At 38.0% G+C, this 14,618-nt stretch overlaps 1 long non-coding RNA gene across 4 annotated transcripts in view; it reads right to left on the reverse strand.

Moving 5' to 3' along the window:
- Window positions 1-323: 323 nt before the first annotated feature.
- Window positions 324-14,618, reverse strand: part of LOC140966981 (uncharacterized) — a 55,506-nt gene continuing 41,211 nt past the window's right edge. The window contains exons 2-4 of one of the 4 annotated variants that reach the window (XR_012173481.1): window positions 2,397-2,653; window positions 1,937-2,262; window positions 324-1,202 (exon numbers count right to left, since the gene is read on the reverse strand). This is a non-coding gene — a long non-coding RNA (uncharacterized lncRNA). Of the gene's footprint in view, window positions 1,203-1,936; window positions 2,263-2,396; window positions 2,815-14,618 lie in introns of those variants that run through there. The other 3 variants (XR_012173478.1, XR_012173480.1, XR_012173479.1) reach the window with 3 other exon arrangements.

Consider the following 14,618-nt stretch of genomic DNA (forward strand, 5'->3'; position numbering starts at 1 on the left):
TGCAATTAAAGTAGAAATTGGCAAACTCTTTTTATTTGTCAAAAAAACAAATATATTGTAGATAAATGACTTCACAAAAATGAAGAATAATAATTCTAGCAATAGTAGTAGAATTAAATTATTTACGGAATACACAAAATATGTTTTGTTTTAGTTGAAATAGAAATAAACAAATTAAATAGATAGAACAAAGGAAATAATAAATTTGTAAATCCATGCTTAGGTTAATTTAATTATTGTAATTCAAACAATCTTAAAAGCTAGCGGTGTTGGCTATGTATGGACACTATTGGTTGGATTCTTGCCTTCATCATCCGTGTTAACCGGGTACCATTGATATTTCGGTTATTTATGTCCCAACCATATGTTCCATATGTTAGAAGGAGTTGATATTGCAAAGGATCATAATAGCCAACTATATCTTGAATGCTGATAAGATTTCCACCGATTCCTTGTATAGTAATATCTCGACTGATAAAAGTTTCTTGACATTCGTTGTCAACAATGACGGATGCAACTTGAGATGTTGTTGGTAAACTATATTGATGTTCATTAGGTTTTAGTTGCCTGATGATGAGCCTACAGTTAGGTATGTCTTGACATTTGCCAATCTATCGAAACACGTGCAAAAATGGATTGTGTTGATCAAGAATGTTTTGTATCTTAAGCAGCAATTCTCGCCTTAGTTCTGGATTTTCATGAATTCTATTGTCTATATCATGTTCAGTTTCTACAATCCACATCTGAATGTACCTTGGCCTACAATTCTCATTTGGTAGAAGAATTCCAATAGAGTGGTATATTGATCCATGGGCTCGAAATGTGTAAATTCCATGCGTACCGGTTGCTAAAGACTCATCTAAGTTGACTCCCATCGATGTAAAAGAGAAAAAATGATTGTATGCCCTTATGAACTGCCGAAAATGCTTACCTTCCTCATTATCCGCAACATACAACTCTTGCAATTCAATAGGAGAAGGGATATGATCCAAATTTGTACTTCCATTATATTTCTACAACAGAATTGTGACGTTTCACCATGAAACAATAGAGCGTGGCAATGGAGACAAATTCTTGGGTCAGAAAATTTCCCTGATAATTTATCTCACTTTCATCGAAATTTCTTGCTAGGTTACGATATCGACGTGGACGTGGATATCGTCATATGTTACTAATGACATTGTTTGCATTGAAATTATTTCCTGCAATAATTTTCAATTTATTATAGAAACTAACAAATATAAAAAATAAATTTTGTTGCTGGAAGATTGAACCAATAGAGTATATAGTTGAAATTGATTATTCTAACCTATTTGTAAACCTTGTTTTTAAAAAATATTTATATTTTGTAAATATTTTGCGATATACTGTTTATTGAAAAAAGTTTAAAATATATTTACGAAAAATGTTTTGGTGTCATGATGTTTTAATATAATTTTTATTTATTATGTTAGCCTCATATATTTATGACACACACAACGCGTGTGCCTCAGTGGATAGTCTTAATTGAAATTATGAAATGCATATAAACGCTAATGAGAAATTAATATATTTCATATTATACAGTAAAAATATATATTATATTATAAAATTATATTTTTCATATTTATTAGAATTTTTGAAAAATGACAATAATTAATTTAAATATAAAAATTTTGTATGAAATTCTTAAAATAAAAAATTAAAAAAATGTACCATGTGTTCAAATTATATTTTCCATGTTTATAAATGTCACTTGACGATTATGTTAACAATATATTTAAAAATATATATATGTTAGAGTTAGCAATTATGTTGTTTTTAAAAATGATAGTTCATATAGTTATATATATGTTGATTTTGGGTGTCTTATATTATTTATAGATGAGATAATGCAAAGTGAAGAACAAAAATGATACATGTTATATCAGTGGTGTATTTGAATATTGTAGATTACCTTGATGATTTAAAAAATTTTGACGTGGGCATGTGCTAGTACTCCCTTGCTCAAAATTTGATGTCATTGTTTGATAAGGTAATGTCTGTATACGACATGTTTGTTCAACTGCAGTTGTGGTGATACCTGAATTTGAATTTGAATATCAATTATTTAATTATTATATGTGGATTTAGTTTCAAACATCGGCTTGCATATCATATAAAAGGAATGTTCAAAATCGTTAAACTTTAAACAATGCAAATGAAATATAACATCTTGATTTGAAGAAGTTCCCATTATTGTATGTGTTGTGGTAGTCGTAGCCAAATTGTTGTTGTTGGGAACTGAAAAATGGGAAAGAGCATTATATGCGTGTAGTAGAATAATTAATTAAATTTCATAAATAATAATATAAATGTACAAAAAATGAATATAATGATCGATAAAAAGGAAACAATTCATATCTTATATAATGTACCAATCAAATGTGTAGTAACATCTGAATTTTGGAAGTTGGATTCATCATAATATGTAGCATGTGCACTTATATTTATACGTCTTTGGTAGTTTGACCGACGTCGGGCAAGATTTGTTTGTCGTTGATCTTGTGTCATTAATTGTCTTTGTGCTCGTCGTTGCGCTGTGTTTAATTGACGCCTTTCATTGTCATTGCGATTGGTATGAGCAATAGACCGTGTAGAAGGAGAAGACATTGGAGCTAAATAGTATTTAAACCTTTGACAATATTTAGAAGGCAACTCTTAGATATTGGTGTAGACATGTTCAAGTTTTAATGAGTGAAGAAATAAAATAACAGAAACACCAAAAACATGTATAAACCATCGTTACATAGTAAATGAAAACAAAAAAAAACCGGTGAGAATAAGAGGAAGGAAACTTACATTATTTGAAAAAGTGAATCGAAATTCGTGGAGCCAAAGAAAAAAATTCAGAGGAAAGAAAGTCTTGTGTGAAAGATCTTCAACAACAAATTCAAAGGAAAGAAAGTCTTATGTGAAACATTTTCAAGATATAAGATTTGAAATAGTGAAGCAAATTTCGCGAAGCTAAAACAATAATAAATATGATCAAGATACATAAATTGCACAATATTGCTGCCATCAATTGCATCAAAATGCTGAAGGAAGTAAAAATAATCATCAAGAAAAGCATCAATATGTAAGACAGTCGACAATTAAATTGAAGTTTCCTAAGTTCAATTGCTCTTTAGTTTCAAAAAAAACAATGAACAATACAACCAAGATTGTCCTTGAAATTAGGACATTCAAGCAGAAGCAGCCGCAGTTACCAAGTATATGTCATCAAAATTACTAAAAACATCTATTTAATTTAAATTTATAAAACCATGATATAATAATAATAATAATAATAATAATAATAATAATAATAATAATAATAATAATAATAATAATAATAATGTTATTAAACTTGTTTGCAAAACCCCTCAACAACATTTAAAGCCTTCAAGTAAACAAAAAAATAAAAATAAATGGACATAAAATGACACAGATTATATGCTTAAATATTGGTCTGGCTATATTAGAAAACGTAAAATACTCAAAGGTTTTATAGAGAATTATACTGGTTTTCATTGATTGCATTAGCATTGAAGAGGTTGGCTTCAAAACATCCTACTGAAGTTCCAAAAGAGATAGGTGAATAAAAAGTATTGCTTAAGATTTAGATTTATTTTTCAGAGTTCAATTTTTTTGATCATACGGGTGTTGTTGCTGTGTCGAGGCCCGTATTTCGTATTTGTAAATTTGCGGATTTTTTTTTTTAAATTTTTCTTATTAAAAATAAATAACATGCCTCATTCTTAAAATAAACTGATAAAAAGATTTAATGTTCAAAATAACAGCGGAAGTAATTCTTGTGTTTCAAAACAACAACTTAAAAATAATTCGAAATGATAAAAATGAGTTTGAGCATAAAAAGGTAAATAAACTGAAGCATGAGGTCCTCGGGTTCCTACTACTGCCGACCCAAGATGACTCACTGGTCCCCGCCCTCGGTCCCGACCTCATCAGTACCTACAACAATCAAGTCTAGTAAGTCTAAAGACTCAGCATACATATATCGTGAATAACAAGTACATATATCAAAAAATCGCATGCAACGTAAAAATATCATATAGTAAAGCGTAACGTAAAAATCGTGTCATGAGTAATTATAAATACATGCATAACTGAAAATTGTACGTAAAATATTTGCTCGATAGAGCTCTGTCATAACATAGCATATCATAATTTTTTCTGTAGAGATAATGTTCTACGCAAGTGGCCCATAACTCCCATAACATAACATGAGCGCCTGATCAGACTAAACCACAGTATACCGGGCGGTAGAGATCATCACAGCCCTTGGACTGGATATCCGTACCCATACATGAACATGAACTGGTCGTAAGTCACCGGGTGAAGTAATAATCCCATAAGCTGAATCCCATAGGCGTGAGGTGGCCACAAGACATGTCACATATATCTCAAAAATAAACGTTTTATATTTTATGCAAGTAATATAATTAAAGAAACTACTACGCCCAACAAACTTAGTATTCAACCCAATTCTAACATGAGGGACATGCAAATAACTTAACTTGACCAACCCTTCAAAATCGAGCCAAAAAAGAAACTACTACGCCCAACAAACTTAGTATTCAACCATGGCTTCTTACCAACCCGAATCAATATCAAAACATCATTTAACCATGATTAAAATACTCCTAAAATACTGGAAAACATAACCATAGGGATGCAATACACGAAAATTGTGAATGGAGGCCAAAAATAGTAAAAAGCACTTTCGAGAGTCACTTTGGCACATTGCTCCGTAAATTCTCGTACGACCTCTAAACTTAACCAAGTCATGAACGACCAAAAACATAACCTTCCTAACCCAATAAGGTACTGTCCAGTCCAAGGCCATAGGCTAAAAGCCAACCGAGAACTCAAACATGCCTGGAAATTTGTTTTGAATAAAACAATTCACTACGACGAACACGGCGCGGCGGAGACGAAGTCTTCTTTTCATACTTGTTTTTCTCTCTTATTTTTCCTCTTGCAAGTCATGATTTTTCTTGCTGATGAACTCTGAAATTTCGGTGGAATGGTGGAGAGGGAAGGGTAGGAAATGAATGAGGAAGTTGCAAAATAAAAGGGAGATTTGAATGGCACACAAATCTTTCTATCCTTGAGTTGTTTGTTAGATAGGAAATGATATGATATGGTGGGATTGAGGGATGATTTAATGGGATAGGGTGGCCAATTTCTTCTTGTCAAATAATGGTAAGGATATTGCTTAATTATTAATTAGTGAGGATTTAAAATGAAGGAATTATTCTACCATGAAGGGATAGGGAAAGATATCAAAAAAATGGAGAGTTGACAAACTTATATCAAATCTTTCAAGGGGTGGCCGATTTCTATGATTAAAATGGGGTAAAATATTGCTTAATTTTGTATTTTAATCTTTAAAGTTTTATCTATCCATTAAGTATTTTAGTGAATTAAATAATTAATTTAGGATAGTAATTATCTTGCATGCATGGCTAATTTTTAAATTAAATTTACTAACATGTTAAGTTACAATTTCTTAAATAAAATAAGCCTAGATTAACTTATCTCAATTGGTCACCTATTTTAATTTAGGCTTTTAATTAAATTATTAGGCATAAAAAAATTTATTTACTACTTATCTCTAATTAATTAATTTAATTCCTAAACATTTTTTTACATTAAAATAAATTATCCTCTATCTTGAATAAATTATAGGAATGTTTTCTTATCATTAAATTTTATCTAATACTCCAACTCCAGTCCGGCCTCACTTACTTAACTGAAAAGATAAAAACAAAAATACTGCGTATGATAAATAATAATAACTCAACAAATTTTAAAAGAATTAATTTAAATCCTCATGCATAAAAATCATTTTAATTTAAATAATAGTAATTATGCATGGCTTATACGTAGTCTGATTTAACGGGTTCTACAACTCTCTCCCCAAAAAGAAATTTCGTCGTCGAAATTAAAACTCACCGAATAACTCATGGTACCGACTCCTCATTTCTGGTTCAGATTCCCACGTAGCTTCCTCCTCCGAATGATTAAGCCATTTGACCTTCACTAGCTTCACCAGTTTGTTCCGAAGCTTCTTCTCCTGTCTGCCTAAGATCTGCACTGGTCCTTCATCATAAGACTGGTTCGGAGTGATCTGCAACGACTCAAAGTTCAAGACATGCGAAGGATTCGCCATATACTTCCTCAGCATAGAGACGGGGAACACATTGTGTACTCCAGCCAGATTCGGCGGAAGAGCAACACGATAAGCTAGCATCCCAACCCTGTCGAGAATCTCAAATGGACCGATAAATCTCGGACTAAGTTTCCTTTCTTCCCGAACTGCATGACACCTTTCATAGGTGCTACTTTCACGAAAACATGGTCGCCGACGGCAAACTCTAGATCTCTCCTCCTCTGATCCGCATAACTCTTCTGTCGACTCTGAGCGATCATCATCCTATCACGGATCTTGACTACTACATCGGCGGTTTGCTGAATGATCTCCAGACCCAATTTTGATATCTCCCCTACTTCATCCCAATGAATAGGCGATCTTCACTTACGATCGTACAGTGCTTCATATGGAGCCATACCTATAGACGACTGGAAACTGTTGTTATAGGTGAACTATACCAACGGCAACTTAGACTCCCAACTACCTGAGAAATCAATAACACAAGCGCGGAGAAGATCCTCCAAAATCTGGATAACTCTCTCTGACTGCCCTTCTGTCTGAGGGTGGAAAGCTGTGCTAAACAACTTCGTACCCATAGTCGAATGCAAACTCTTCCAAAATCAGGAAGTGAATCTAGGATCTCGGTCAGACACGATAGAAACAGGAATAACATGAAGTCGGACTATCTCCCGGATATACAACTCTGCATACTGAATCATGGTGAAAGTCGTCTTAATAGGCAAGAAGTGCGCTGATTTGATAAGACGATCAACAATCACCAAGATAGCATTTGATCCTCTGGCTGACTACGGCAAACCGACTATGAAGTCCATGGTAACATTCTCCCACTTCAACTCGGGAATAGGAAGAGGCCAAAACGTCTGATATCCTTCTTCATTACGGGCCACCAATACAATAACTGCAGATCTCTGTACATCTTCGCACTCCCAGGGTGAATAGAGTACGGCGACATGTGGGCCTCTACTAAAATATCTGCTCGAATAAAATCAATTCTAGGAACCCGCATTCTGTCTCGATATCTCACAATACCGTCGCTAACTGTATACAAGATACTGCCCTTGGCCTCATCTCTCTACTTCCACTTTGCCAACTGCTCATCTGTTGACTGACCAATGTGAATACAGTCTAGAAGAGAAGACCGAATCATCAAAGTAGATAGACGGAGAACTCTATCTTGAGGATATGTCTCGAGATCAAACCCCTGCATCTCAAACTGAAGAGGTCTCGAAATCGTCAAATGAGCCAACACTGAGACTTTCCTGCTCAATGCATCCGCAACTACATTAGCTTTGCCCGAGTGGTAGTTAATGTCACAGTTATAGTCCTTCACTAGCTCCAACCAACGCCATTGACGCATATTCAGCTCTTTCTGCGTAAAGAAGTACTTGAGGCTCTTATGGTCGGTAAAGATCTGGCACTTCTCCCCGTACAAATAATGCCTCCAAATCATCAAGGCAAATACCACGGCTGCCAACTCTAGATCGTGGGTAGGGTAGTTCTTCTCATGGATTTTCAACTGTCGAGAAACATACGCTATCACCTTCCCATGCTGCATCAACACTGCGCCTAAACCGAGCTTCGAAGCATCGGTATACAAAACAAACTCGCCGGGCCCTGACGGCATGGCCAACATTGGCGCTGAAATAAGAGCTTTCTTCAAAGTATCGAAGCTCTTCTGACACTCATCGCTCCACACAAATTTAACATTCTTCTTTGTCAACGACGTGAGTGGAACTGCGATAGAGGATAATCCATGAATAAACTTCCGATAATATCCTTCTAGCCCAAGAAAACTACGGATCTCAGATGCATTCAGCGGCACTACCTAATCTCTGACTGCTGCAACTTTCGCTGGGTCTACCTCAATACCGCTGCTAGAAACGATGTAACCTAAGAACGCCACCTTCTCTAACCAGAATTCGCATTTACTGAACTTCGCGAATAACTTATGCTTTTATAGGGTCTGCAGAACTGCAGTCAGATGTCTGCTGTGCTCCTCGTGATTCTTTGAGTAGACGAGAATGTCGTCTTTGAATACTATCACGAAGTAGTCAAGATACGGCTGAAATACACGATTCATGAGATCCATGAAGATCGCTGGCGCATTCGTCAAACCGAACGGCATCACAAGGAACTCGAAGTGGTCGTAACGAGTCCTGAAAGCAGTCTTGAGAACATCGGCTTCTTTCACCCTCAACTGGTGATAACCGGAACGCTGATCGATCTTTGAGAATACTGAAGCTCCATGTAACTGATCAAATAAATCTTCCATCCGCAGAAGTGGGTACTTGTTCTTCACTGTAACCCTGTTCAACTCCCGGTAATCAATACAGAGCCTCATCGAACCATCCTTCTTCTTCACAAACAAGACTGGCGCGCCCCATGGCGAAAAACTCGGGCGAATGAACTCCTTGTCAAGAAGTTCTTGGATCTGCTTCTTCAGTTCTACCATCTTTTTCGGTGCTAATCGGTACGGTGCTTTTGATATCAGTACCGTACCTGGCATAAGCTCAATAGAAAACTGCACCTCTCGCTCGGGTGGCATACTAGAGACGTCATCAGGAAAAACGTCTAGAAAATCACTAACAATTGGGACATCGGAGACCGACTGACTAGGTGCCTCGGGAACGGATACAAAAGTCGCTAAGAATGCCCGACACCCTCTACGCATGAGCTTCCTAGCCTGGACACAAGGTATAATACGCGGTAAAGGAAAGTACCTGTGTGGTTCGAATAAGAACTGCTCCATCCCAGGCGGTCGGACTAGAACAGATCTCCGCTGAAAGTCGATCAAAACTCTGTTCCTTAATTCCAGTCCATACCCAGAATGATGTCAAACTCTGGCATCGGCAGTACAATCAGATCCGCATAAACAAGATTGCCATGAAGTTTGAGGTCTATGCCTCGGATCACATTAGTAGCTGTTATCTCCTCTCCAGAAGGCAATACTACCGAATAGGCTATATCTAGCCCAATGGTCTTGACCTTGAGGAAGTTCGCAAAAACCTCTGAAATGAACGAATGAGTAGCCCCTGAATCTATCAAGGCTTTCGTAGCTGAGCCAGCTATAAAAATTCTCCCTGTCATGAGCATGGTCTCCGTGTTCGTCTCCGCTGCATGGAGAGCAAAAACTCTGCCTTGAGTAGGCAGACTCCCTGAGGGCAATTCTTCAGTAGGTGGTCCGGACTACCACACTTGTAGCACTTGCCTGAGCCGTACATACAAACTCAGGCGTGACGGCGCGAGCATTTTGCACAAACTGGGTGCTCAACGGCCCTCGGGACTGCCCGTCCCTGCTGCTGCTGTTGTCCTCTGTTCTTGGGTTGGCCGTGGAAAGGCCTCTTATTCTGATGCTGCTGCTGAGGAGGGCGGTGCGGCATCTGGACTGGTCGCTTGCCCTGGCGGTCTCTGTCTATGTCATGCTGATCCTGCTCTCCAGCTAGAGCTCTGGAGACGGCGACATCATAAGTAGTAGGGCCAGCCACCCTAACATCACGGCGCAAGATCGGCCGCAAACCATCTAGAAAATGCCTCAGTTTGGCTCCAGCATCATTCGCGATCAGGGGCACGAAATGGCAACCCCTCTCAAACTTACGGATAAACTCCGTAACAGTCATATCTCCCTGCCTCAGGGTCATGAACTCCCTGGTCAACCTGGAACTCACCTCGTCAGTAAAATATTTAGAGTAGAATACCTCTATGAAGCGCGTCCAACTCAGAGTAGCCAAGTTCAAGGCTACGGATGCTCCCTCCCATCATAAGCGGGCGTCTCCTCCAAATAGATAGGTTGCACATCGAACCCTATCTTCATCTCCCAGCTCCATGAGAACTCCTTCGGTCTCATCTTCATGAACCGCTCATAGGTAGCCTCAGGCCCCGTCGGCCTGGTTGCCACAGCATTATTCCCCGCAAACTGTGCAAAAAATCTCGTCATCCCAGCTAGCATTTGGGCATTCATGTCCGGTGGAGGTGGTGGTGGTAAATCTCTCTCCTGCCCTACGATATATACAACCCATACGTAACCAACATGCATAATTCCATTATTTCTTTAAATTTAAATAAATATTGCATAATCATAATCTTGAAAATAAACATTTCATGTAAACATGCTGATAAAATATTTTATGCTTTAAACGAAATCCGTAAACGTAAAACTTACAGACCAAAGACGTGACTTTGTGAGCTTCTCGAGGTCAGTAGTAGTACAACCCTTTACAAAAACATAGGCTCTGATACCAGCTATCGAGGCCCGTATTTCGTATTTGTAAATTTGCGGAATTTTTTTTTTAAAATTTTCTTATTAAAAATAAATAACATGCCTAATTCTTAAAATAAACTGATAAAAAGATTTAATGTTCAAAATAGCAGCGGAAGTAATTCTTGTGTTTCAATACAACAACTTAAAAATAAATCGAAATGATAAAAATGAGTTTTAGCATAAAAAGGTAAATAAACTGAAGCATGAGGTCCTCGGGTTCCTACTACTGCCGACCCAAGATGGCTCACTGGTCCCCGCCCTCAGTCCCGACCTTATCAGTACCTACAACAATCAAGTCTAGTGAGTCTAAAGACTCAGCATGCATATATCGTGAATAACAAGTACTTATATCATAAAAACGCATGCAACGTAAAAATATCATATCGTAAAGCGTAACGTAAAAATCGGGTCATGAGTAATTATAAATACGTGCATAACTGAAAATCGTACGTAAAATGTTTGCTCGATAGAGCCCTGTCATAACATAGCATATCATAATTTTTCTGTAGAAATAATGTTCTACGCAAGTGGCCCATAACTCTCATAACATAACGTGAGCGCCTGATCAGACTAAACCACAGTATACTGGGCGGTAGAGATCATCACTACCCTTGGACTGGATATCCGTACCCATACATGAGCATGAACCGGTCGTAAGCCACCGGGTGAAATAATAATCCCATAAGCTGAATCCCATAAGCGTGAGGTGGCCACAAGACATATCACATATATCTCAAAAATAAACATTTTATATTTTATGAACGTAATATAATTAAAATCCTGTTTTATTTTACCACTTGATTTGGATCAATCCTAGGCTCGCTGTGTAAGGCCTGAAATTTGATATTACTCTTTTGAACTATTATTGTAATGGAGGTACGAGGAAGGAAATGAAAAGTGAAGAAATGTAATGGCAAGAAGCCTCAGACAGAAAATTTGGAACCCGAGCGGTAGGAAACGACCGCCCGAGCGCCAGTGCATGCTAAGGGTAGCCTTCGAACAGAATATGCCGCGCCCGAGCGGTAACTTTTGACCGCCCGAGCGCCAATGCACCACAAGAAGAATACTTGGACAGAACATTCGGCGCCCGAGCTGTAGTTTTTAACCGCTCGAGCGCCAGGGTATAGCAAAGTGATATCCTGACAGAGAATGCCGCGCCCGAGCGGTATATTTCAACCGCCCGAGCGCCGCTTGAAATATGTGAAAAGAGGACACGTAACTTAGACATGCAACTTGATCTATATAAAGTGCAATTCATTCATTCCTCCCTGAACAAGAAACGAGAAGAGCTCCTGGGAAACTACGAGAAATCCTTACGCCTTTTGTCTTGTTGATTTGTTATTTATGAAAGATCCGTCCGTCTGATTTTAAATCCGACTTCAGTACTGTGTTCCTATCGACGCAGGCTTCAACTGGACGTAAGTTTTACTACGTTTTGAGATGATTTGAAATTATGGTATTGCCAGAATCTGATATGATTCTTATATAATGTTCTTGATATGTTAGACATCATATAATCGAAACCGGATTGAAGAACGGATACCGTATAGAATTGTTGTGAATTTTAGAGTTGATTTGACTGAGATTTGATATCAGATTTGTATTGTTATTGATTATGAGTTGCGAGAACGGATTATGAGTTGAGATTGCTATCTGTTGATAGTTGTATTGTTGGGTATATTGAGATTGTGCAGTTATGCTGTCGAAACAGAATTTTATTTAATTCTGATTATATCCAGTATTGAATTGATCGGTGTATTGATATTGTACTCCTCGATATTGTCATTACCAGATTGAGTATTGACAGGCTTTGAGTTCGAGACTTTGACGGAATCAGATTGACAGAAAGAAAGGTATAATTCATGTTGATTCGGGAAGATATAACTCGAATTAGATCTGATTTGAGTTTCCCAAAATCACATACTAGATTGTTACCTTTTTATATGTTGATGCTTTGTTTATAGATTTATATTCAAGCATTTAAGATAGGAGAGTCATTGGCAGACTTGCCAAGCTAGACGTTCGGTGATATCGACGCATAGGAGCAGAATTGACTCCGATTGTAGACATTCGATACAGACATGACCGAAGTCTAGGAATAAGTCGTACCGTCACCTCGATTGGGAGGGTAGGTGGCAGACTGTGACGTCTTATTCACACCGAGATCCCTAGAGTTAGAGTCGAGTCGAGTCAAGATATGATTTCGATTTCATTTGCATGCTGACATTGATTTGGTTTCATAGATTATGGAACATATTGCCATTGATTCTATTCATGAGAGTATGCTTCATGATTTATATTGTGTATATGCATGTGTACCATGTTTTATACTGGGATGTTGTTCTCACCGGAGTATCTGGCTGTGGTTGTGTCTGTATGTGTGCATGATCACAGGTGGGACAGGATCAGGGTCGAGACAAAGATGAGAGATCGAGATAGCGTGGAGATTACGGGCGTAGAAGAAGATTTCTAGTGGTTTCTTATTAGACATGTACTACAATGTGGTTTGTAGTTTGTATTGAACACTAGTTGGTATGAATGTACTGAAATAAGACATGGAATTATGTTTGTTGAAATAAAATGGAGACATTACTTGTGTAGGTTTATTTACATTTGTTTTAATATTAAAAGTAAAATTTTGACCCACATTTTCTAACAAAGATCCAATTAATCCCAAAGAGAATTGAGTTAGAGCCCGGGTCCCCACACGCTGCGACCCAATTCTAACATAAGGGACATGCAAACAACTTAACTTTACCAACCCTTCAAAATTGAGCCAAAAACGAAACTACTACGCCCAACAAACTTAGTATTCAACCATGGCTTCTTACCAACCCGAACCAACATCAAACCATCCTTTAGCCATGACTAAAATACTCCTAAAATACTAGAAAACATAACCATAGGGATGCAATACACGAAAATAGTGAATGGAGGCCAAAAATCGTGAAACGCTCTTTCGAGAGTCACTTTGGCACATTGCTCCGTAAATTCTCGTACGACCTCTAAACTTAACCAAAGCACGAACGACCAAAAACATGACCTTATAACACAATAAGGTATTGTCCAGTCCAAGGCTCTAGGCTTAAAGCCAACCGAGAACTCAAACGACACCTTTAAACTGAACCCCAAGCTGCTGTCCAATTACAGCAACAGCGCTTGTGCTTGCATCGCTTCGTTTGCGAGGCTATTGGCCATTGGGGCTTGAACCACTGATCAGATCCACTTACCAATATCCTAAGGTGTGGCTTAAACCATGACTATGGGCCCTAGGCCAGCAACAATCCATGAAAACACCCAAGGCAACCCGCGTTTCTACCCGAGAACACATACTGAACGCGTGGGTTGTATTGCTTCACTTGCTGTCATGTATCATTCCAGTGGCCATATGATCAACCATGGCATGATCTAGACATCATGAGGTATTGTGTGAACCATGACTAAGGGCTAGAAGCCAACCAAGATTCACCCTATACCATAAAATCCGAAACCAAACTCACACAACAAAAATCAGAAACTTAAAAACCGACGGGGCACTTGTCTTGTTTGTTTTAAAAACCGATGGGACCATGAACCAAGCCATGAAAGGGCATCTTGGTCACGTCCTAGACATGCCAAGGAGGGGCTCAAACCATGGTTACAGGCCCTAGGCCAACCAAGACCTGAAACCTCCCTTTTGACAGCAAAACAAGAAATCGAGACGCAAAATGGCATTATGGAAGAGTTGCTGTCATTTCCCTTCCTTGCGTGCATGGAGATTGAGCTAATGGACAAACATGATCCTAACACACCCTAGTACGTGTCTAGGTGCAGCCTTGAGCTCCTGGAACCGAGCCAGCCCCTGAAATCATAAAAAACAACACAACCCGTGAGGCATAGATATGGCCGAGAAAATGTTGTGCAGATTTTTCAGAAAAGGTGCTATCATATTTCGGTTTTGATCCTTAAACCATGAGTGTAAAGTGTTTAAAAATATTTATAGGACTTGATCGCAGAGCAATGAACAATATAAACATGCCTGGAAATTTGTTTTGAATAAAACAATTCACTACGACGAACACGGCGCGGCGGAGACGGAGTCCTCTTTTCTTACTTTTTTTTCTCTCTTATTTTTCCTCTTGCAAGTCACGATTTTTCTTGCTGATGAACTCTGAAATTTCG

The sequence above is a fragment of the Primulina huaijiensis genome, chromosome 2 (assembly GCF_012295235.1).
Source record: "Primulina huaijiensis isolate GDHJ02 chromosome 2, ASM1229523v2, whole genome shotgun sequence".
In the NCBI taxonomy this organism is placed as follows: Eukaryota; Viridiplantae; Streptophyta; class Magnoliopsida; order Lamiales; family Gesneriaceae; genus Primulina; species Primulina huaijiensis.